This window comes from Amblyomma maculatum, chromosome 5, assembly GCF_055883805.1.
Source record: "Amblyomma maculatum isolate TAMU_Amacu chromosome 5, ASM5588380v1, whole genome shotgun sequence".
Lineage (NCBI taxonomy): Eukaryota > Metazoa > Arthropoda > Arachnida > Ixodida > Ixodidae > Amblyomma > Amblyomma maculatum.
This window is the reverse complement of record NC_139348.1, coordinates 21,009,922-21,032,779: the sequence shown is the minus strand read 5'-3', so window position 1 is coordinate 21,032,779 and position 22,858 is coordinate 21,009,922. Positions and strand designations below refer to the sequence as shown.

General features: G+C 49.1%; 1 pseudogene; it reads right to left on the bottom strand.

Moving 5' to 3' along the window:
• Positions 1–4,608, bottom strand: LOC146187846 (uncharacterized; annotated as a pseudogene).
• Between the last annotated feature and the right edge of the window lie 18,250 nt (positions 4,609–22,858).

The following is a 22,858-nucleotide window of genomic DNA, read 5'->3' as shown; positions in this document are numbered from 1 at the left end:
CTAAAATTTTAAACGCTGTACCGGTCTGCGTTGCCTCGTAGAACGCCTAAGGGCTTGTTCGGGGCTTCTTGTGGCTTTCTGTCTGTGCTGGTTCGGTCGTAGGCTGACCTGGAGAAGCGACGTTGGGAAACTGTTTCGGAGAGTCTGAGCCGCTGGGAATGCAGGTCGTAGGCGTAGTATGGTCCGCAGTCGTTGGTGAGCTGACTGGGGGTTTTGCTCGCTCAAATAACTTTCGAGCTGGTGATCATCCGATGTACAGCCGCGTTGCAAACGAGCTTGATCTGCATGTCGCCGGGCCAGGCCCATTGGGGTTGACACCGTGGCTATCCTGGAACCGAACGCCGTCGTGAGCTGTCCCGATATCCACTTGTCCCCGCTACCGTAGTTCCGCACATAAATATTTGACTCCAGCAGTGGTGTCCAGGCGTCTTGACCCAGAGGTGGCTCTGCAAGCGTAGAAGGAAAACACGAGTCCAGTTGGGGTCGTAATTGGTAACCCAAAAGCATCTCCGGGGGGATTTTCCCTTTTTCTGCGGAGTCCTGCGGTAGTTGAACAGTCGTACTAATTTTCCTCCAACTTCCCTTCTTTGATTTTGCGAAGTCCATCCTTCACCGTTCTCAAATCTCTTTCTGCGGCTACATTCCACTGAGGGTGGTACGGGACGCACCATGGATGCTCTATATTATTGTTTTTGCAAATGTAGCAAATTCCTGGCTGGCAAATTGCGTACCGTTGTCACAGACTAACATTCGTAGGCCTCCGAACCTACTAAAAATGGCATGTGTCAGCCGTTAATATTTAGAGGGATTTTTAACGATACGCCCTTAACGGTGCGCACACTCCCAGACATCCGTAGAGTGAGTGGGGGTAGCTGTTCCGGTCGCAAAGGAGATGCCCTTGACCTGCGTGGCAAGCTCAGCCAGAATTCAACTACCATGTAGTGACAGAAGGGGGTGGTCATTTGGTGCCCAGCTGTCACCGGTTCAAGCCAGAGTAAGGGTCGGAGTCAGAAGTAACAAACAAAACAAACTTGATATGCAGCAAGAGACGATACAAAGGAATAAACAAACAATAAAATTGCACAGACGAGAGGTTCACAGAAAAGAACAAACGCTAAGCATGCAACTACAGAGGTATTCAATAACACAGAGGTTTTACATCACAGATCAAACACGAGAGAGTCAGAAGAACAAACGCCAAATTGTTCAACGGGCACTGTTGCAGTCCGACGCCTCGAGAGTCACGATGTGGTCGCCATGCAAGACGAGCGCCGCTCCCTCGCAGGTCCGTGGGCTTGCCAGCAGCGGGTGATCCCCGGGAGTCCAGCCGAAGCACAAGCGAACACGTCGCAAACACTGACTGACTGACTACACACAAGCGGCGCGGCCTCAATAAATAGGGCGCGCCGCGTCTGCCTGTTAAGGCGCGCTAATGCTAGCGCGCACACACACTTAGCTTCGCTGATTAAAGCGCCCCCTTTTCTTCCCGTCGAGCCGCGCGTCCTCATTGGCTAGGTCCCATAGAATGTTCTGGAAAGGTCTGGCATGTTCCAGATGGCTGAGTTTGCGTGATCGCCGGGTGATGAGAAAGGGGACGACGGCGACGCGTACAGAGCTACACGCTCTCTCGCTCGGGGAAGGAGGCTTTTCTCGAACTTTGTGGAACCATGCGGCGCCGCACGGGCCTCGCGCCGCGCCGGCTTGATAAAAATGTGCACCGATTTCGTGACAGCATGCACCAGTGGTATGGCTTCAATCCATTTAGTATGCGAGTCGACCACTACCAGGATCATTTTTTCCTGCGATTGCACCTGCAGAATCCACGTGAATACGTGACCACTACTCATTGGTGCATGGCCACTTAACTGGCGGAGCGGCTGTTGGCATCTGCAGGTTCTGCGGGCAGTTCTGACAAGTAGCTGATATTTGCTCAATGTCCTTATCCAACCCTGGCCACCAAAACAGAGAACGTGCAACTGCTTTCATAGCCGACGATCCCTGGTGCGTCTCATGATGAAGACGCAACTCCCTGTTACGAACTTCTTTCGGTATTACCACACGAGTTCCCCAGTACACTAGCTCATGCGTTGCTGACAATTCCAGCTTCCGGTCAAAGAATGGCATTATGAAATGGTGTAATGAGTTGGCGGTTCTGGGCCACCCGTTCATAACGTGACATTTGGTCTCAGTCAAAACGGGGTCGGCGCTGTCAAGGCAATGAGCTCACGTGTTGTCACACCACCTTCGTCTAGTCTTTCCAGGGACAAGAGGTATTCTGGAGGTTCACCATCCGCGACAGCTTCCGGAGCTCATTGTAGTAGGCTGCTCAGGGCATCGGGGTTGAGCATCTGCTTTCCCCGAGTGTACTGCGAATTGTAGTGGTAGGCCCTGAGGCAGAGTGCCCAGCGCTGGATGCGTGCGGCGCCCATTGTTGGTATCTGACGATCTGGTCTCAACAGGCCCAGACGTGTCTGGTGGTCCGTTACCAGTGTGAATTCTCGCCCTAGATGGTAGTCACGAAATTTTGTTACACCCGAAATGAGTGCTAGTGCCTCGCGTTCTAGTTGGGAATAGTTCCGTTCGGCTTGTGGTAATGTTCTAGAATGGAACCCAATTGGCCTATATGAACGTTCCCGACTGTGTGAAACAACTGATCCCACACCCAGAGGGGACGCGTCGCATTCCAATTTCAATTCCTTTCTCGTATCGAAAGGCACAAGAACCTGGGCAGCCTTAAGCCTTTGTTTAGCCGGATTAAATGCGGATTCCTGTTCCTCTTTCCAGCGCCAGCGTGCATTCGTTTCCAACAGCCTATATAACGGGAAAAGAGAAGTCGACATGTTAGGCAGGAACTTGGCGTAAAACGTCAGCATTCCGAGACATGCAAGCAGTTCCGCGACATTACACGGGCTTGGTACCTTTACAATCGCTTCAACGTTCTTTTCTATCGGGTGAAGACCGTCTCGGTCGATTCGGTGCCAGAGATAAAATACAGCCGGTCTGCGAAGTTCGCATTTATCGTATCTAAGTTTCACTCCGCGTTCTCGGAAACGTTGTAGGACGCTTCTTAATCGTTCACCGCTGTCGTTTTTTTCTTTCTGAAACAAGCACTTTGTCTAAATAAGCTTTTACGCTCCGTAGGCCTGCCAGCACCTCATCCATCTTTCTCTGGAAAATTGCCGGTGCCTATGCTATTCCGAACGGTAGCCTATTAAAACAGAAAAACCCTTTATGCGTGTTAATGGCGCAGACATTCTTTACCGCTTCGTCAAGTGGTATTTGGTTGTATGCATCTCGCAAGTCCAGCGTGCCGAAACAGTCACCACCACTTAAACGGGCAAACATGTCACCAATAACGGGCAATGGATATTGCTCGGTGGCACAAGTTGGGTTCAAAGTGGCATTAAAATTGCCGCAGAGTCGGACCGTGCCGTTTTTCTTTAGCACAACTACAATTGGTGTTGCCCTTTCGGAATGCCTCACTGGCGACAGCATGCCTTTAGAAACTAGCCTGTCCAACTCCAGTGTCACTTTATCGCGTAAGGCATAGGGAATGGGCCGGGCTTTACAAAATCTGGGAATGACTCCCTCTTTAAGTGCAGACTAGCGGGGGTCCCACTGATGAGGCCTAGATCGGTAGAAAACACGTCCTGGTAGTCTTCGAAAATACTGTTGATGCAATAGCTGCTTTTGCGGTCTTCCGGCGAGACGTCTTGGGCTGCTATCTGCAAGATTGGAGCTCCTGCGTTGTTGAGTAGATTAAGCAAGTCACGCCCACAGAGGCTCGGTCCCTCGCAACCTAACACAGGTAAAGGGCAGTCCACGGACGCCCCTTGGTAGCGGACGCGTAACTGAAGTTCTCCCAGGACAGGGAGGCGGCCTACGTAGCAGTACAACTTCATGTTTAAAGCTTTCAGGCTTGGCCACTGCTTGCGGTACTTCTCATAGACTTCGCGAGGGATGACGCAAGCTGGCGACCCGGTATCTACCTCCATTCTCAATTCGACACCTCCCCCGAGAATACTCTGCGAATAGGTGTATCCAGAAATTTTTTTCATTCAGACGCTAGTGTCCAAATATGCGACTTCTCTGTTTCATCGCTCGACGAGCCTTCTGTGACAGCCAAAATGTTGGTTCTCGCCGCCCGCGTCTTGTCTGCATGCGATACACGACTTCGGCACTTCCGCGCAAGATGACCTTTCCGCCCGCACCGGTAACACCGAGACTCGGCGTTTCCGCATGCCTCTACTTTGCGTCTTCTCTGCCTTCATCCTTTTTACATCGGTTTCTGCGGCTTCCGCTGCCATTGCTATTGCCTCCGCTTCATGTCGCGTTAAGTCCCTTCTAGACAAGAGCCGTTTCTGTAGTGCACTCGACCTCACACCGCAAACAATACGATCCCGTAGCATCCGGTCCAGACTGCTTCCAAAGTTGCAGTTATCCGCAATTCGCCGTTTTTCTTCCAGAAATGCCTGAATTGGTTCTCCTTCGGCTTGGCAACGATTAAAACATTTGCAGCTTTCAGTGATTTCGCTCTTATTTGGGCCGTAATACTCGTTGAAGGTTGCAACTGCTTCTTCATATGTCAATGCATTTGGCGTTCGCGGAGCTACTTATTATCTAAGGTAGCGCACCAAATCCTTACTTCCACAAGCGAGACAACAAAACAATACACTGAAACACTAGTGTGGATTCCGGGGCATGCTGGGATCACTGGGAATTTGTACGCAGACACGGACATGCAATCAAACGTGCGCCCAATAGTCTCACGGCAGAGGACCTGATTCCGCTTGACCCTACAACACTACAGAGGCTTGCGGAAAGAATATCCGGAGCTGCATAAAAAGCTCAGCAACGAGGAGGCCATAGATCTGAGGCGGCTACAGACGAGCACTTTCACTAATTTACACATATTACACATCATGCATCCCACGACATTCAGAGACGAGTGCCCGTGGTGCAGGAAGACCCCTACCCTGTACCACATAACATGGGAATGCAGCTCAGATCAACTACAAAAAATTGAAAACCCAAATGAAAGACAGTGGGAGGCTTCGCTGGCCAGCTCTGACCCGGAGGCTCAGCTCTGCCTGGTCACAAGAGCTCGCAAACTGGCGAAAGTCAGTGGTGCCCTGGACTCGGGGCGCCAACCGCTCGTCAGCCTTGGCTGAAGAAAGAAAAAGATCCCTGGGCAGTTAATAAATTTCACTCACTCACTCATTCCTGCAAATATCTGGACAGTGTTCGTGCTTAATGCTGCCACAAGCAATGCTTTCTTCTTTGCTGAATCTGCAACGGCGTTTGCTTCAAAGTACACTTCAACTTTGATAAGGTATGGGTTTCACTTATCTGTACTTTCGTCGAAGTCTGGCATATTGAGATGTGCCATGCCTTCCAAGGGTGCAGTTCGGTGCTGGGGTTCTTCTGAAGGGTGGAGACAACACCGCCCTGTGTTGTCTCCACCCTCCGTCCTGTGCCTGCTGCAGTTTTATTTTCCTTACGTCACACAAACTGGCTTACACATCTACACTGCTAAGTTCTTTCCCGACTTGTACGTCGCCAATCCTCGTCGCCAATGTAACATCGCCACGGCCGCCAGCGGCGCGCCAAGGAACATAAGCCACGCCGGTCAGGAAGAGAGCAAAACCTCGGTTTATTTTCGAAGTAGGCTCGCATTTTTATACGCATGCGTAACGTGAGAACGGGAAAGGGAAAAAGGAGGGAGCGGCGATATCGGCCGCAGCTCCGAACGCTGACGCGAGCGCAACGGAAAAACTGCTGAACACAGCGTAACGAGACAAGGAACAACAGGCGCACCGAAGACAGGACACAGTGCTGTGTCCTGTCTACAATGTGTTTTCTGTCAATGTCTTGCTACGCTAATCTTCCGGAAAATGTGTGCACCAAATAGCCTTCAAGTCTGTTCTCGTTCAACTGCGTTTGCAACACGTCATGCACTTGTCAAGCTTCGACGGTGAAGATGCTTCCACGGAAGGATGCTTTTGCTGAAGCCGGTGTGCGTTTGCCAACTATAGAATGTATGCGCACAACATTTACAGTGCACGCGCGGGGCGTAGGGTATAGTAAGAACACACAGGCGAACTCTGGCGAAACTCATGAATTTTGAAAGCTATCCAGTTCAGCTTTGGACTGTCAATGAGGGTAGCAGCATTGACTATCGTTTCGAGCTACGGAAAACCTCAGTGTGAACAACGTATATTTTAGAACAATGGAGATTTGGGCAAGATCATAAGATGTCATCTTGAAGGTAGCAGCACCAAAAAAAAAAAAGAAAGACGTGAAAGCGCTTCTGTCCCCTTCATGTTCTTGTTTGTAGGGGCTGCTACTTTCAAGATGACATATTTGCAGCGCCGTTTTCATCTGTCGAAAATGCTGTCGCATGTCTGTAAGAAGAGTTAGACGACTGACGTACACGAATACTAAGTGGCGGGCCCTATACGCTCAGAGTCTCAATGTCCGCTGAATCTCGAAGTTCTATAGGACAGGTAGAATGTCGGAAAGCGTCTACACCACCTGCTGCATTGCGCTTCACCGGCCCGCAACTTTTCGAAAACATAGAGCAAAGAAGAAACGGATGACATAGAAGTAACAGGACAGGCGCTAACGTACAACTTTATTTTAGGAAACGCACCAACGTCGAAAATATAGGAGCTGATAATGACCACCATGAGTCAGTGAGCAGGCGCAAAGAATAGCAAAATCAAGATGACAGCACGTGGAAAAGAAAAGAAAATAAGAACATCACGGCACCGAGGGGACAAAACTACCAAGGGTCGAAATAGATATGCGTTTAAGAAGATTAAGAACAAAAGGGAAAATTAAAAGATATAAAACATTAATTGTAAAGCCATAAAAGCATTGATTATGAGAAAAAGAATATTGAAGATATTCCTACTTTAAAAAAGGGAAAATTTCTTGAGGGAAACACCGTTGAAGAAATGGTTAACACCGACAGATGTCCGTCCAGGAATTCAACCTCACTGCCCAGTAAATTTATAGAAGGCGTGCTGACGCACATATGGCCGGCCTTTCTTATGAAATACGCCTCCATTACTTCGCGCTCTGTTTTCGCTTTAGCGGATCGTATAAATTCTGTATTATCCATCTTTGAATAGCATCCATTATCTCCCTCTATTTCACATGCTTTAGAGAGGTCGGCAAAGTTACTTCTTCATTTTTCCGTATGCATAACCTATACTCTCTCACCCTTTTATTAAATCATCTTCCTGTCTGGCCTATGTAATTAAGCGCACAGCCGATAGGAATCCTGTACACAACGTCAGCCTTGCATACCGTGAATTTCGTTTGATGTTTCGTCGTGCAAGCATCTCATTCTTTCCCTTCCTTAGTGCTGATGAGGGAAAGTATGCATGTGGCAGAGAAAACGACTTTTACTTTATAATGCGCTGCCAGCTTTTTGAAATTATGCGAAAACCTTTGAAAATATGGCATTTCTTGAACAGGAGTCTTGTTTTTGTTAACTTCTGTTCCCTGCGCAATACCGTGACCCTTTGGGGATTTCAGTTTTTGCAAAACACTCTCACAAACTGCCAGTACGACGTCCACGGGGAAACCTGCCTCTAGAAGACGTCTGAACTGATCTTGAATGCTATCGGCTATGCGATGCGTGCCGGATATAGTAACAGCTCCGTGAAGACAGGAAGACCCGATCCGCCGCTTAACAACCTTTGAGTGCGCGCTGTCAAAATGCAACAGACGCTTTTTGCTTCGTGGACGGTACATCCAGCACATACTACTGCCAGTGAAATTCAATTCAATATCTAAGACCTGCATGCGGCCATCTGTAGATGTTTCCCAAGTGAAATTTAACACGGCACCGTGCTCAGAAAAAATGCTCAGCACTTCCATGAGAGAATCACATTTTTTCGCATGGCATTTTTTAAAAATAACTAAGAAATCCTCAACGTATCTGAACACTTTTACAGAAGGATGGTGGGAAAGGTTGGCTTGAATGCGCTTGTCAACAGTGGATAAAAATATGTTGCATAACACAAGTGCAACCGAAGAATGATACAAATGTCTCTTTTTTGAATATAGAAATAGCCCTCTGAAATGATAGCTGTTGATGCAAGGTAGAACTACAAGAGGGTAAGGAACGAATCACTGCTGGTTCCCGCGCCGTTCTGGAAAGCTATTTCCCCGCTTTCAGAAATCGTATCACGGAGCACCTTGAACAACTCTCCATAAGGCACTGAATAGTTCTTCTATGTCAATTGAAAAACCACTCACTGCGCAGTAGGAATTCTGCTCGAAACTGTCGACCAAATCTCTGGAACTGCGGATCAGGAACGGATCTTCAGTCTTCCAAGTGTTAAGGTGTCGCTGAAGGTAAGAGCTCACGAGCTTTTGCCATGTGCCATTCTCGGATACTATGACCCTGAAAAGGCATTCTGGTTTGTGTGTTTTGGCGGTGTAAAACACTTCTAGTGACCCTGTATTTGTCTTGTCCACTCCTTTCTTCAAGGTTTCAAGGCCCAGTTCTTCAAGCAGACGAATTGCGACACGTCGACACCACTTCGGGTCAAACTTGACTTTCTTAAAGTTCTTACGAATGGCAGAGAGGGCTTTTTCTTGAAACAAGCTTGCAGGTGTGATGGCAAAGCCACCTTCTTTGTCGCATTGCAACGCTGCTAGATTCTGTCGCAGCAGATAAGAGACCACGTTTTTGAAACGGTGGTGTCTTAGTGGTCAATTCACTTTCATTATTTTTAAGGCAGGCTATTCCATCTTCAATAAGCCGCTCTTGCTCTTTTCTGCGGCCCTTGCTGCCGTTTGCCGGACCAACGCGATCATTCTGCGGCCCTTGCTGCCGTTTGCCGGACCAACGCGATCATTGTTTGCCTTTTCACTGGGGGCTGGTATGCAAACTTCGCACCTATCCTAAAATACTCCGTATTTCAGGGGAAATGACAGCGTCTCCCAGAACGGGGACGTCTTCTCCTGCACCTTTTGTTAACTTATCTGCTTGTGGTAGTCGAATACGCTCTCGTTGCCACAAGAACTCAGTCGTCTGCGCTTTTTGCTTCTGATATTCCGCTAGCTTCCTAGCGTCTCCCGTTCGCTGTTCAAAAACAACGACTCCGATCCAATCATGTTAGAGCCCAATTTGTCTTCAGCACTAACTTTTCAAAATCTTGCAGGTTCTCCGGGAATGTCCCCAAGATGGTGGCACGGCTCCGAATAAGACATGCACCTCCCAAGGGACAAGTCGGCGTTTCAGGTAAAACGCCAGCACTCTTGACTGACTTGTGGTTGAAGCGATGAGGTTGACACAGTCGATCGCAGGATTCACAGTGGCATGAGAGGGTGGGAAAGAGCCCAATGTAGGGGAAATGTGATGCAACAGAAGCTGCGTTTGGGCTAGTTGGTAATGACTTTTCGAAAACATAACACAAAAAAGTCGTCCGTGTCTTTCTTGCGCTATGTTTTCGAAAAGTTATTACGAACTGGCCCAAAACAAAGGTTCTATTATTGGTGAAGCTGTGGAGAGAGCTGTGACTGCGCTTCTATCTTCGGTGTACTCTGTATTTCCGCGTTACATCCGTTGAATAAAAAATGAGCCAAGCAGCTCCCCAAGGATATCACTAAGAAAGAGTGGCGCGCTCATGTGTATACTACTACTGAGCATTTTCATTAGGAGCAAAATTGTTGGATTGTAGAGCAAAACTATCGTTTTTTGTTATGCGTCGACTACGCATACACTGAGCTGGAGGTTGAAGGTTTTGTCAAATTGAGAGAAAGACATGTTCAATGTAGTAACGAGAGTACCATTACAAACTATGCAAACAATTGAATGAGAAAGTAACAGTTGTGTTTTCGCCGTAGAAGTGCAGAAGCAATAATTCACCTCTTCTCTGTCAGCGGGGTATATGGCGATGCAGACTTGTTCACACATGACTCTCCGAGGCTGAGAGCGTCGCTTCATTAAAATCTTACGCGCACTGTAATACCAGACGGCCAGGGGAGGCTCCTTCCTATGAGAATATTTGAGTGAATTAAAGTCCGTCCCAGCTGACCACTGAGGCGTAGCATTCCTTCATAGGCAAAGCAAAATGTAATTAAACGGGATACTAAGCATTGAGTACACCCAAACAAGCTAAAAGGTTGACTTATTTGCGTAAGTAATGCCTTCAGTGAAACAATAAAGTGAATGAATGCTCTAACGGTGTGATCGCGTGAGTCGCACTTTGTGACTGCCCACGAAACGACGCCTGAATGGTGGTAACCTTTTTTGACTCTAGATAAACCTATGAAACTGGAAGGCTTTTCGAGTGTAGAGCCCTCTTGGGTGGTGCCGTGAACCCGGATATCGAGCACCGTCCGGCGAAGAAAATTGAGACAGCGCCTGGGCATGGCTGTTACAGCCTCTGCAAGCAGTCTTGTTCTGGGGCTAATCAACAGCAGTCTTGTTCCTTCGCTGCCGAGGAGTTAGGACTTAATCGAATGATCTTGGACGCGAAATGACCGATCCTGCAACATCCGCGAACAGGCCTCACGTCCGCAGGACGTCTCGTGAGTGTAGGTTCGTCTCCCACCTTTCGGCCCCAGAACCCTGAAGTTTGGTTCCACCAGATCGATGCACACACATTCCTTGCCAGCATCACCTCGGAGACGACGTGATAACGTCTATGGCGCCTCGAGCCTTCCTCCCGACGTTGCCGGCGAGCTCTCCCACGTTCTCCCCGCCCCATAAGAGATACATCATATGAGCACCTGAAAATCAAGGTTCTGGAGAGATTTAGGCCGTTGGAGCGCTGCCGCCTCCAGAAGCTCGCTAGGGAGGAAGACTGGCAATCGACGCCCTTCCCAGATTCTGCACCGGATGCGCCAGCTTGTCGGTGAGAACGATACCTCCAACCACTCAGCGTTGCTTCGACAGCTTTTCCTCCAATGCCTTTCCCAGCCCATCCACCTCGCCCTTGCGGTGGCCGGTGATGTCAACCTCAACCGCCTGGCTGAGCTCGCCGATAACATTCATGAGGCGACCTCCCCATCTGTCACAACTGTTTTGCCGCCTACAGACCGGGTGATTTCGAGCCTGGAGTCCCGTCTCGACAAGCTTTCCGCCTCAGTCGCCGCACACCGCAGAAGATCCGGCCGCCTCGCCTCGATCATCGCTCTCTTCAGCACACACATCAAGCTCGGAGTCCCAGCCTACCGGCTCTCTGCTGGTGCCACTGGCGTTTTCAACATCCGGCTCACAAAGTGTACACCACCCTGTTCGGGGTCTGGAAACGCCCGCCGGGATCACCAACGGCAGCGTGTGTTCTGACAAAGCCATACAGCCTCACTCAGGTACCGAAACATATGGTGACACACCACGTCATCTCCCGAGGTGCACCCACAGCTGCTCGACCGCGCCGCTTGTTTTTAGATTGTCTCGCTATCGCCAAACTTGAGTTTCACCACATGCTGCAGCTCAACATTATACGCCGGTTTTCAAGCGCGTGGGCGTTACCGCTGCATCTAGTACCCAAGTCCGATCACTATTACTGGCATCCCTGTGGTGACTATCCGGCGTTGAATGCTAAGACTGTCCACGGCAGCTAGCCGCTGCCCCACATCCAGGAATATACGCCGCGCCTCTCCGGCTGCACCGTTTTTGGCCAAGTTGACCTCGTGAAGGCGTATTACCAAATTCTCACTGAACCCGCCGACATACCTAAGACCTCCATTTGACGCCCTTTGCTTTGTTTGGGTATTTGCAGGTGCCTTTAGACTCCGCAGTTCGGCTCAGATATTCCAGCGATTCATGGCTGAGGACATGCTGGTCCTGCCGCCTGTCTACGCGTACCTGGATGATGTCCTCATCGCCAGCCCTACGCCTGAAGATCATGAGCAACACCTACGTGCTCTTTTCAAGCGCCTACATCAGTACGGTCTAGTTATGAACGCCTCCAAGTAGGTTGCTTGGTACTTCTGACATCCACTTCTTGGGTCGTCACATATCTTCGAAGGGTATCCGCTCTCTCGCGTGCACCCTCCAGGCTATCAATATCCCCCAGCTTACGACACTGCGCCACTTATGGCAATTCCTGAGGCTGGAAAATTTTTTCAGGCACTTGATCCCACACTGTGCAGAGCTGCTTCACTCGCCAATGACCTCCTGCCGTCAATCGCTGGCCGCTCCTACGCCGTTTCTTGGGCATCAGAAGCTCTGGGCGCGTTTACTGCAGCAAAACAAGCAGTCGCGAAGGCCTTACTTCAGGGCCATCTGCACAGAAAAGCCCCTACGAGATTGATGGGGGATGCCTCAGGCATGGTCGTAGGAGCCGTCTTACAGCAATACATCAACTTCGAGTGGAGAACATTGCCTTTTTACTCTCGGAGGCTACTTCCTGCTGAAGCCGCTACAACATCTTTGGCCGCGAGCCCCTGGCCATCTACTCCGCGATACAGAACTTTCGGCATTTTGTAGAAGGATGGCAGTTTCACGTGCTGAACGACCATAAGCCTCTGGCGTATGTATTCCGCGCCAACTCCCCTAACTCCGGCAACTCGCTTATATTTCGGAGTTTTCTACGGACATTCGCTAGGTGCAAGGTGCCACCAACACTGCCGCTTATACCCTCCCTCGTATTGTCGCGGTAGACACTTATCTCCTACTGTCGACTGGGTCCCATTCTCTTATGCCCAGCAGAATGACCATGAGCTTGCCGCTTTTCTAGAGAACTCCCGTTTCCTCCGACTATGGCTTGTGCCCCATTCCTATTCGCCTGATCCTTTGTGGTGCGATGTGTCAACAGACAGACCTTCCGCGCACTTTTCTTCCGGCCTCGGTACGTCGCCCCATCTTCCAATCTCTGCATGACCTGCCATCCAGGCATTCGGACTATTCAGCGAATCCTCACCCAGCGCTATGTTTTGCTCGGAATAAACGCTGATGTGCCCACTTGGGCGCACTTGTGTCTGCCCTGCCAGACGACCAAGGTCTACCATCATACCGAGACGCCTTCTCAGGCCTTCCTATCACCTGAACGTCGTTTACATATCTAATCGTGGGCTCCCTTTCCGTGTCTCGAAGCTACCGTTATATCCACACCATGGTCGACCACTTCACACGCTGGCCGGAGGCAGTCCTTATTCCTGACATCACCGCGGAGACTGTTTACCACGCCTTCATCTCTGCGTGGGCATCTTAAATGAAATCAATTTCTTCAAATATCCTACGATGCTTAGGAGCACGGACAAAACACCCTAGATGGACTTGACGAGGTCCATGCCCCCTACAAGGCGTACGGTGGACAGCGTTTGATGCGTTATTAGGAGAATTCACTAACAGAACGCAGCTGCTCAAACAGAAAAGCATACAAAATGAGAAAAGTGTGATGCTAATAACAATGACAAACTTTTAGATTATGAAACGTGACGATTTGGTTGACCTGGCATCGTGACAACCGAACGTGGCCGCAAGTTTGAGTCCTCCCTGTTTGTTTCCCTTTGTTATATCCTCGACACCAAGCACTGCCGCACCCCTGATTGTCACCCGTGTGTCAGCGGCATGGTGGAACGCCTTCACCGCCAACTGAAGGCCGCCCTAACTGCTCGCCTCAATTGCGTCGCTGGGTCAACTCCTTTCCCCTTGTGCTCCTTGGTCTATGGGCCGTTATGCGGAAAGACAGTGCTCAGCTGCACAGCTGGTGTATGGTAGTGTCTGCGTCTTCCAGGAGACTTCTTCACATCACACCTAGTCCCAAAGAATTCCTTCAACTTCTGTTGGGCTGTGTTAAAGACCTCCGGCCTACTCCACGGCGTCCGCACCACCACCATACCATTTTTTGCACCCTGACCTGGGTACTTCGACCCATGTTTTTTTGCGCTGTGATGCTGTTCGAACACCACTAACACCGGCATACGAAGGACCTTTCTGCGTTCTCCACCGCCACAGCCACTCGATGTAAGCTCACTTGATGCGGCCCTGCAGTGTCGCGGCGCCGTCAATGGACAAGCGCGTCCAGGGGCAGTTTACAGCTGCGGCCGCTGTTTCTGCTGAGGGCGCCACTGTTCGGGAGATGTTGCTGCCGTGGTCGCCGGCGCTGAGCGCGCCATTTGCTTCCTTTCTAGGTGCTTTCTCCTAGTGTCCGCGCGGTCAACGAAAATTTTACTGGGTTCTGTGTGCAAGCACGTTAACATCGAGGCGGAACGCGTTTGCTTTTTAGGCCGAAAACCTTTCTGGACTCACGGAGCAAAAATCTGTGCGCAGAAGCGGTGCGTGTAATCTGTACATCGCATCTGTGCACTTATGTGTTTTTAAACATTACCATTACTTTAGGGAATGGTCATGTTTGTTGGTTGTACGCTCCGCGGGTGCAGAAATGACTTTTGCCCTACTTATCATTGCATTCTAAAACTGTTAAGAGAGCTATCGCTAGCCAATGCTTGGGGTCTGCCCTCACCAGGTCCTGCCCGCATGCTGTGCAGTCTAGTTTTAATAGGCAAATACACCGGTTGCTGTCTGCTGGTTACTCCTGCGCGCTGATTATGTCAGTGACGGAAGCCCTGCTTCAGAAAACCAAGCGAGCCATGTTTGGGAAGAAGATTGCTCTGGAGAGAAATACGGCTAAACCTGTTGGGGTACCGTATTTGCATAAGGTTGCCCACCACGTGAAGAAAGTGGCGAACAGACATGGCGTGCCGGTGGTGTTCTCCGCTCCGAAGATGATGGCGGAGCTTTGCTCACGCATTCCGCGTGTTGAAAAACCGAGCGGTTGTAGGAAGAAACATGCTAAGCGGTATGTCAATGCTGCTTGGGGGTCGTATATCAGATCCCGTTGACCTGAAAAAGGCCAACATAGGCCAGACCGGGCGCTGTATTAATGACCGGGCAGGAGATCATTTGCGGGCTTTAAGGGGTGGAGTGACACGTTTGGCAGCACATTGCGCGGAATGCACTGCGTGTGGCCGCGACTAGGTGATATTAGGATTCTGGGCAGAGGCCGGGATAAGACAGCGCGTGAACTTTTGGAAGCATTTCATATCGGGAAAAGGGGAGATAGGTGTGTTAGCGATACGTGGGTACGCCTCTGGAACGCATAGATCAGTTTTCTTCATCGTGCTTTGCAATATTCCTTGTTTTGAATTCAGTCTTTTTGCTATTGGTATGTACTGCGCATGTCTCTTTTTCGGCATATATTTGCTGAAATTGCAGATATAATCAGATGAAAGTTAGCGCATGTCCTGTGTCTGCTTCTCTTGTGTGTGTTTCCTGTGCGCTTTATATTTAGTCAAGCAATGCACTATCTAGCCCAATTTCAAGTTTTGTTAAACTTGCTCAACGCTCTTTATTTCTTCGTCCTGGCGACCAGCATACTTACTGCCTAGTTTCCTAGATCTGTTCCTCCATTGTGAGTCGACGCTTTTTATGTATAAGTATTTAAATACTTTTGCTGACCACCTGTTACTGTCAAATTTCCTCACATGTTCCTCATACAATATTTTACTCTGAGCTTCCCGTACTTTAAAAGATGCCCATACTAGCCTCTACCGCCCTTTCTGTAGTTTAGCCGTGGGCACCTAGTGCTTATCATCGACGATTATCCGATTTCTTTCTAAAGTCGACTGTACCTCCGTTTTTAGGCACACAATTCCGAAAGTAAGCCCGGGCCCCTTAATTCCTTTGCAAATACCTTCAACATCTGATACCTGTTGTATCCCCACAATGCCCTATGCTTCATTATCCCGGAATTTCGTCGCCCTTTTGCCGTAACTGTAGTGCTCATGATTTTCAATGTATGCCAATCCTTCGTTTACCCATACCCCAGGATATATTCTGCCACTCTGGGTATGTCATGGCCTTGTATTTTAGGACGCTGATCAGTTGAGCCGTTGAAAATTATCATCATCATCATCATCATAATCAGCCTGACTATAGAAACAGCAGGGCGACGGCCTCTCCCATATTTCTCCATTTAGCCCGGTTTTGTGCTAGCTGCATCCACTTGACCCTGCGAACTTTTTAACCTCACCCGCCCACCCAACTTTCTGCCGCCCTCTGCTACGCTTTCCTTCCCTTGGAGTCCAGTTTGTTACCCTAAGCGACCATCGGTTATCCTCTCTTCGCACTACATGTCCTGCCCATGCCCATTTCTTCTTCCTAATTTCCACTAGAATGTCGGTAACCTGAGTTATTTCTCTGACCCAGTCTGCACGCTTCCTATCTCTTAATGTTACCCCTACCATTTTCCGTTCCATAGCCCTCTGGGCTGTCCTCAACTTAAGAAGAACACTCTTGGTTAGCCTCCAGGTTTAAGCCCCATAGGTGAGTACAGGTAAGATGCAACTGTTATATACTTTCCTCTTTAGCGATACCGGTAAGCTGTCAGTCATAATCTGTGAGTGCTTGCCAAATGCGCTCCACCTCAATCTTATTTTTCGTGTTATTTCTTTTTCATTATCCGGATCTGCGGTTACTACCTGTCTTAAGTAGACATATTCGCCTACTACTTCCAGTACTTCGCTACCTAACGTAAACTGCTGTTCCTTTTCGAGGCTTTGAACATTACCTTATTCTGCATATTGATTTTCAAGCCTACCTTTCTACTTTTCCTGTTTAGGTCACCAATCACTATTTGCAGTTCATCCCCCGAGTTGCTTAGCAAGGCAATGTCATCAACAAATCGCAGATTACTGAGGTATTCTCCATCTACCCTTATCCCTAACTGCTCCCATTCCAAGTCTCTGAATACTTCCTCTAAGCAAGCTGTGAATAGTACTGGGGAGATTGTGTCTCCTTGTCTCACACCTTTCTTAATGGGAATTTTATTACTTTCTTTATGCAGAACTATGGTTGCTGTGCAGCATATATATTGTCACGCACTTCCCGCGGTCCTTATTGAAGGAAGATGAGGCTTGGTGGAATAAGCAGAAGAGGACGAGGAAGCTGGGTCTGTCCGCTGTAGTGTGCTAATCTCCAGCGTATCCTACTATCTGTGTAAATAAACGTCGTAACAAGTGTGGTGGAGTTTGCGGGCTACAGATCACCACGGAACCTCTCCTACTTCGCCGGAGCAGAAGAATTGCTGGGCTAACCCCCCTTCGGACGGAGATGGCGCAAGCAGATGGTTCAACGCAGCCCACACCAGCAGCTCATCCGACCACCGCACAGCCTTATCGGGAACCCCGGCACTTCTATGGCAAGCCCGGGGAAGACGTGGATGACTGGCTCACCCACTACAATCGGGTGAGCAAATACAACCGCTGGGATGCGACTACCAAGTTGGCGAATGCGGTATTTTTTTCTTGAAGAAACTGCGCTAACATGGTTTGACAATCATGAAGCATCTCTTACCACCTGGGATTGCTTCATGGAAGAAATGAGAGCGGGATTTGGTGATGCCGATGCTCGAAAAAAGAGCGCCGAACAGACTCTGGCTCAACGAGCGCAAGTACCGGGGGAGACCGCACAACTTACATAGAAGTCCTCAAGCTGTGTAGAATAGTCGATGCTCGGATGACTGAGGAAGACAGAGTGGGTCATCTCCTGAAAGGAATAGCGCAAGACGTGTACAACTTTCTTATCTGCAGGGACGATTTGAATACCACCGCTGATGTAACACGATACTGCCGCACGTTTGAATCTTTGAAGCGACGCCGTATCATTCCGAAGTTTGGTCGGCTGCCTAATGTGACAATTGTCGCTAGTGTGGATGTGTCTGAAACGACAAGCCTGGCAGATACAATCCGCCAGATCGTCCGCGAAGAGCTTCGGAGGCATCAAGATATTGGGGGCCACGTCAGATCAGTCTACAGTGGCACCTCTTCGTCAGACAATAGCCCATCTTCTACCTGTTGTGCTCGCTCTGTTACGTCTCCTTCGGACACCCGATACTCTGCTGCTCATCGCCCGAACATCCAACCTCTTACCATCAACGCCTACAACAGCGAGCACTCTCGTTTTCCTCGTCGACCACATCCAGAGCATGAAACGTTTAATACAAGCGACGATGAGCCTTATTCATCGAACGAACGTGAGCCGCCAGTGTGTTATGCCTGCGGAATGATCGGCCACATTTCCCGCTTTTGCCGCAACCGTCGTCCGTACCAGCAGTATCGCCGACAGTGGGTGAACTCCCGTACAAGGCTTCCTGCTCACAATGATGATTCATATAGAACACCTGGCCGGAATGAGTACAGTGCAACAGCTAGCCGACAAGAACGCAGAATGGTGCTGAACCGAAACGAATCACCGGCCCCTGACCGTAGCCTGACACCACCATCTCGGCGCCTACGACGCTCTCTTTCTCCCCGACGAAGGTCGCCACCTCCGGGAAACTAGTGAGTGCGGCCGATGGAGGTGAGGTCGCAAATGATTCTAGCTTACCCATGCCTCTGCCCATTTCGATGTTAAAAAACCGAATTGAAGTGTTTGTGGACGGTGCACGTGCTATGGCGTTGTTGGACACAGGTGCAAATATTTCTATTATAAGTCTCGCTTTTAAAAACTGCCTTGGTCGTAAAATTATGTTTGCTTGGGATAGTGCGACAACATTATGTGGTGTTGGTGGCGAACCGTTTAACCCACTTGGAGTCTGTTCCGTGAAGCTTGTTATCGCCGGCCACACATTCCGAACTGAATTCGCAGTACTTACTCGATCAACGCATGACGTAATTCTTGGACTCGATTTTCTGGAGCAATGTGGGGCCACTCTCGACTTTCGCAATGGAGACATTTCTGTGAGCACTCGAATTGAATCTGCTTTGCGTGAAAATTCGCGGACCCATCCTAGCACGCTTTCGGTTTCGGAAGACATAGTCATTCCTGCAATGTCAGCAGAGTTTATACGAGTTGTTAGTTCCAGCTGTGCCAGTGATGCGTTCGACGCTGTTGTTGAACCACTCCCCCTAAACTGCGCGAAGAAAAGTATTCTGATTCCCCGCTGCATCATCTCAGTCATGAATGGCCATTCTTCTTTGTGGACGACTAACTGCTCTAACGAACCTGTTGTATTACCACGTGGTCTAAAACTTGCCAACTTTGACGAAGACACTTTTAAATCAGTGGCCGTGCTCAGCACAGACAATTCCCAGCCTACCGCATGCTTAGAAGAAGATGAGACAAACTTTCTTGCCATGATTAACAAATCCCTGCCAACAAGTGACCGTTACAGTTTAGTGGAAGTTCTGGCGAAACATACTGCGGCTGTCGATTTCTCTCGGGACTCGCCACCACGGATTCCCATTTCCCGTACTCAGCACCGAATCAATACAGGAACTTCTAATCCAATCCGCCAGAAGCCTTATCGTGTATCCCCATCAGAGCGCCAAACAATCGAAGAACAAGTTCGTGACATGCTGCATAAGGGCATCATACAGGAATCGTCCAGTCCGCGGGCTGCCCCTGTGATTCTAGTCAAAAAGAAAGATGGCACATGGCGATTTTGTGTTGATTATCGACGTCTGAATACTGTTACCAAGAAGGACGTGTATCCCCTGCCACGTATTGATGACGCCATTGATTGCTTACATTCCGCCTCCTATTTTTCCTCAGTCGACCTGCGATCAGGCTATTGGCAGATCCCCATGCACCCGGAAGATAAAGAAAAGACGGCATTCATCACCCCAGACGGGCTGTATGAATTTAATGTGATGCCGTTTGGATTATGTAGCGCTCCAGCCACGTTCGAAAGATTCATGGATACAATTTTGCGCTGGCTGAAGTGGCACATTTGCATGTGTTATTTGGACGATGTAGTGATATTCGGGACAACTTTTCATGAACACAACAGTCGATTAGAGATTGTCTTGGAGTGTATTGAGAAAGCTGGTCTGGTACTCAATTCCAAGAAATGTCGTTTTGGGGAATGCCAGACTGTGGTACTTGGACATCTGATAGACAAGGATGGAATCAGGCCTGATCCGAAAAAGATCGAAGCTGTCACTTGTTTTAAACCGCCGAAATTGTTAAAACAGCTCAGGAGTTTTTTGTGGCTTTCCTCCTATTTTCGGCGTTTTGTTCCGAAGTTTGCTGATCTAGCATATCCCCTTACTTGTCTTCTGCAAAAAGATGTGCCTTTCAAGTGGACTGCCGATTGTGACTCCGCCTTTCGTCAGTTAAAGTTTATTTTGACATCAGGACCAGTACTACGCCACTTCTGTCCATCAGCTCCAACAGAACTTCACACTGACGCCAGCGCAGTTGGAATTGGTGCTGTGCAAATACAGCGCCACAATGGCGATGAACATGTCGTTGCATATGCAAGCCGTTCTTTGAGCAAGGCTGAGCGTAATTACACTGTAACTGAACAGGAATGCTTAGCTGTTCTATTCGGTGTGCAACGGTTTAGGTCATATCTTTATGGATGTGCATTTAAAATTGTGACGGACCATCATTCCCTATGTTGGCTTGTAAACCATCGTGACCCCTGTGGACGCCTTGCGCGGTGGGCTTTGCGCCTTCAAGAATTCAATTTTAATGTGTCTTTTAAGAGTGGTCGTAAGCACGGTGATGCTGACTGCTTGTCACGGTTGCCACTTGAAACTACTGATTGCGACAATGAGGTCCTGGATGAATATATAGCTGCTATCTCTACAAGTTTCCCTGATGTTGGCGAATTCAAGATTGCGCAGCGGCACGACAACGAGTTGGCGCCGCTTTTTGAGGCAGCAAGTTCCCGGAACCCTAAGACCTCATTCTGCATTCGTGACGGTGTACTATACAGGAAGAACTATTCGCCAGTAGGTGCGCGGCTTCTTCTGGTAGTTCCTACAAGTCTTAGGTGTCAGGTTATTCGGGTAATGCACGACGATGCCACAGCTGGACACTTGGGTTTCGCGAGGACATTGCACAGGACTAAGGAACGTTTTTATTGGCCGAAGATGCGTCAAACTACTAAACGTTATGTGGCCAGCTGCCTCCAGTGCCAGCGTTTCAAGCACCCAACCTGCTCACCGCCGGGTCATCTTCAGCCTATAACGCCACCACGAACCCCATTCGAACAGGCAGGAATTGATTTTCTAGGACCGTTTCCCCGTTCCTCCAACGGAAACCGCTGGGTCATAGTGTGCGTAGACTACCTTACGCGGTAATGTGAAACTGCTGCTATACCGTCAGCCACTGCTTCTGATGTCTCGGCGTTCCTACTACGGTCCAGCATTCGTCGACATGGGCCTCCTCGTGTGTTAATAAGCGATCGTGGCCGACAGTTTACGGCAGAAGTTGTAGAAGAACTTCTTCGCCTCTGTTCATCCCGATTTCGCCATTCAACTCCTTACCACCCACAAACAAATGGTCTTACCGAACGCACCAATCGGGCGCTTAGCAATATGCTCGCAATGTATGTCGACTCCCGCCACAAAACTCGGATGAAGTCCTTCCGTTTATAACATACGCATTTAACACTGCTAAGCACGAAACGACAGGCTACAGTCCGTTTTTTCTTCTCTATGCACGACCTCCACGAAGCACTTTGGACATGTTTCTGCCTTTCTCACTCCCTGCTGAAACTTCACTAGCGCATACTCTTTGTTTGGCTGAAGAAGCTCGTCGACTCGCTAGACTTCGCACTCTAGCCTCCCAGGAACGCTACAAGCAACGCTACGACAACTGGCCCTTTCGTTGTATTGGAACGCCTCAGCGCAGTAAACTTTGTAGTCTCTCGCGTGACCACCCAAGGGCGTCGTTCTCGGAAGACTCAAGTAGTCCACGTGGCTTGCATGAAGCCCTTCTATCAACGTGACGAACCTTGACTCGCCCGGCGGGCATCGTCTGCGAAGGGGGCAGTGTCACGCACTTCCCGCGGTCCTTATTGAAGGAAGATGAGGCTTGGTGGAATAAGCAGAAGAGGACGAGGAAGCTGGGTCTGTCCGCTGTGGTGTGCTAATCTCCAGCGTATCCTACCATCTGTGTAAATAAACGTCGTAACAATATATATCTTCCAGCACTTTCACGTACGGCTCATCTACCCCCTGATTTCGTAATGCATGCATCACCGCCGAGGTTTCAACTGAGTCAAATGCTTTTTCGTAATCAATGAATGCTATGTATAAGGGCTGGTTATATTCCGAGCATTTTTCTATCACCTGATTGATGGTATGGATATGATCGATAGTAGAGTACCGTTTCCGAAAACCTGCTTGATCCTTTGCTTGATTGCAGTATAAGGTTGTCCTGATTCTATTAGCGATTACCTTAGTAAATTCTTTATACGGAACAGACAGTAAGCTGATTGGTCTGTAATTTTTATTGTCCTTAGAGTCCCCTTTCTTATGAATGAGGATAATGTTTGCATTCTTCCATGGTTCCGGTACCGTCGATGACACCAGGCACTGCGCATACAAGGTGGCCAGTTTTTCTAACCCGATATCCCCCCCATCCTTCAGCAAATCAGTAGTTATCTGATCCTCGCCAGCTAATTTCCCCCTTTTCATAGTTTCTAATGCTTTCTTGACCTCATCCTTCGTCACCGGTGAAACGTCTGAATGTTTTTCCCTACCGCCAATCTCATTACGGTCCTGACTACTTTGGCTACTGTAGAGATTTGTATAGAACTCCTCGGCTACTTTGACTATCGACGTTGCCCGCCTTGTCCCTTATCGCATACATCTGCTTTATGCCTATGCCCAATTTCTTCTTTACCGCTTTAAGGCTTCCCCCGTCCTTTACAGCATGCTCAATTTTCTCCATGTTATACTTCCTTATATCGGCCACCTTGCGCTTATTGATTAGCTTTGATATATCGGCCAATTCGATCCGGTCTGTTGGATTGGATGCTTTCATTCTCTGGCGTTTCTTAATCAAATCTTTCGTCTCCTTAGACAGCTTACCGGTATCCTCTCTAACTGTCCTACCGCCTACTTCTACCGGCCACTCAGTAATGAT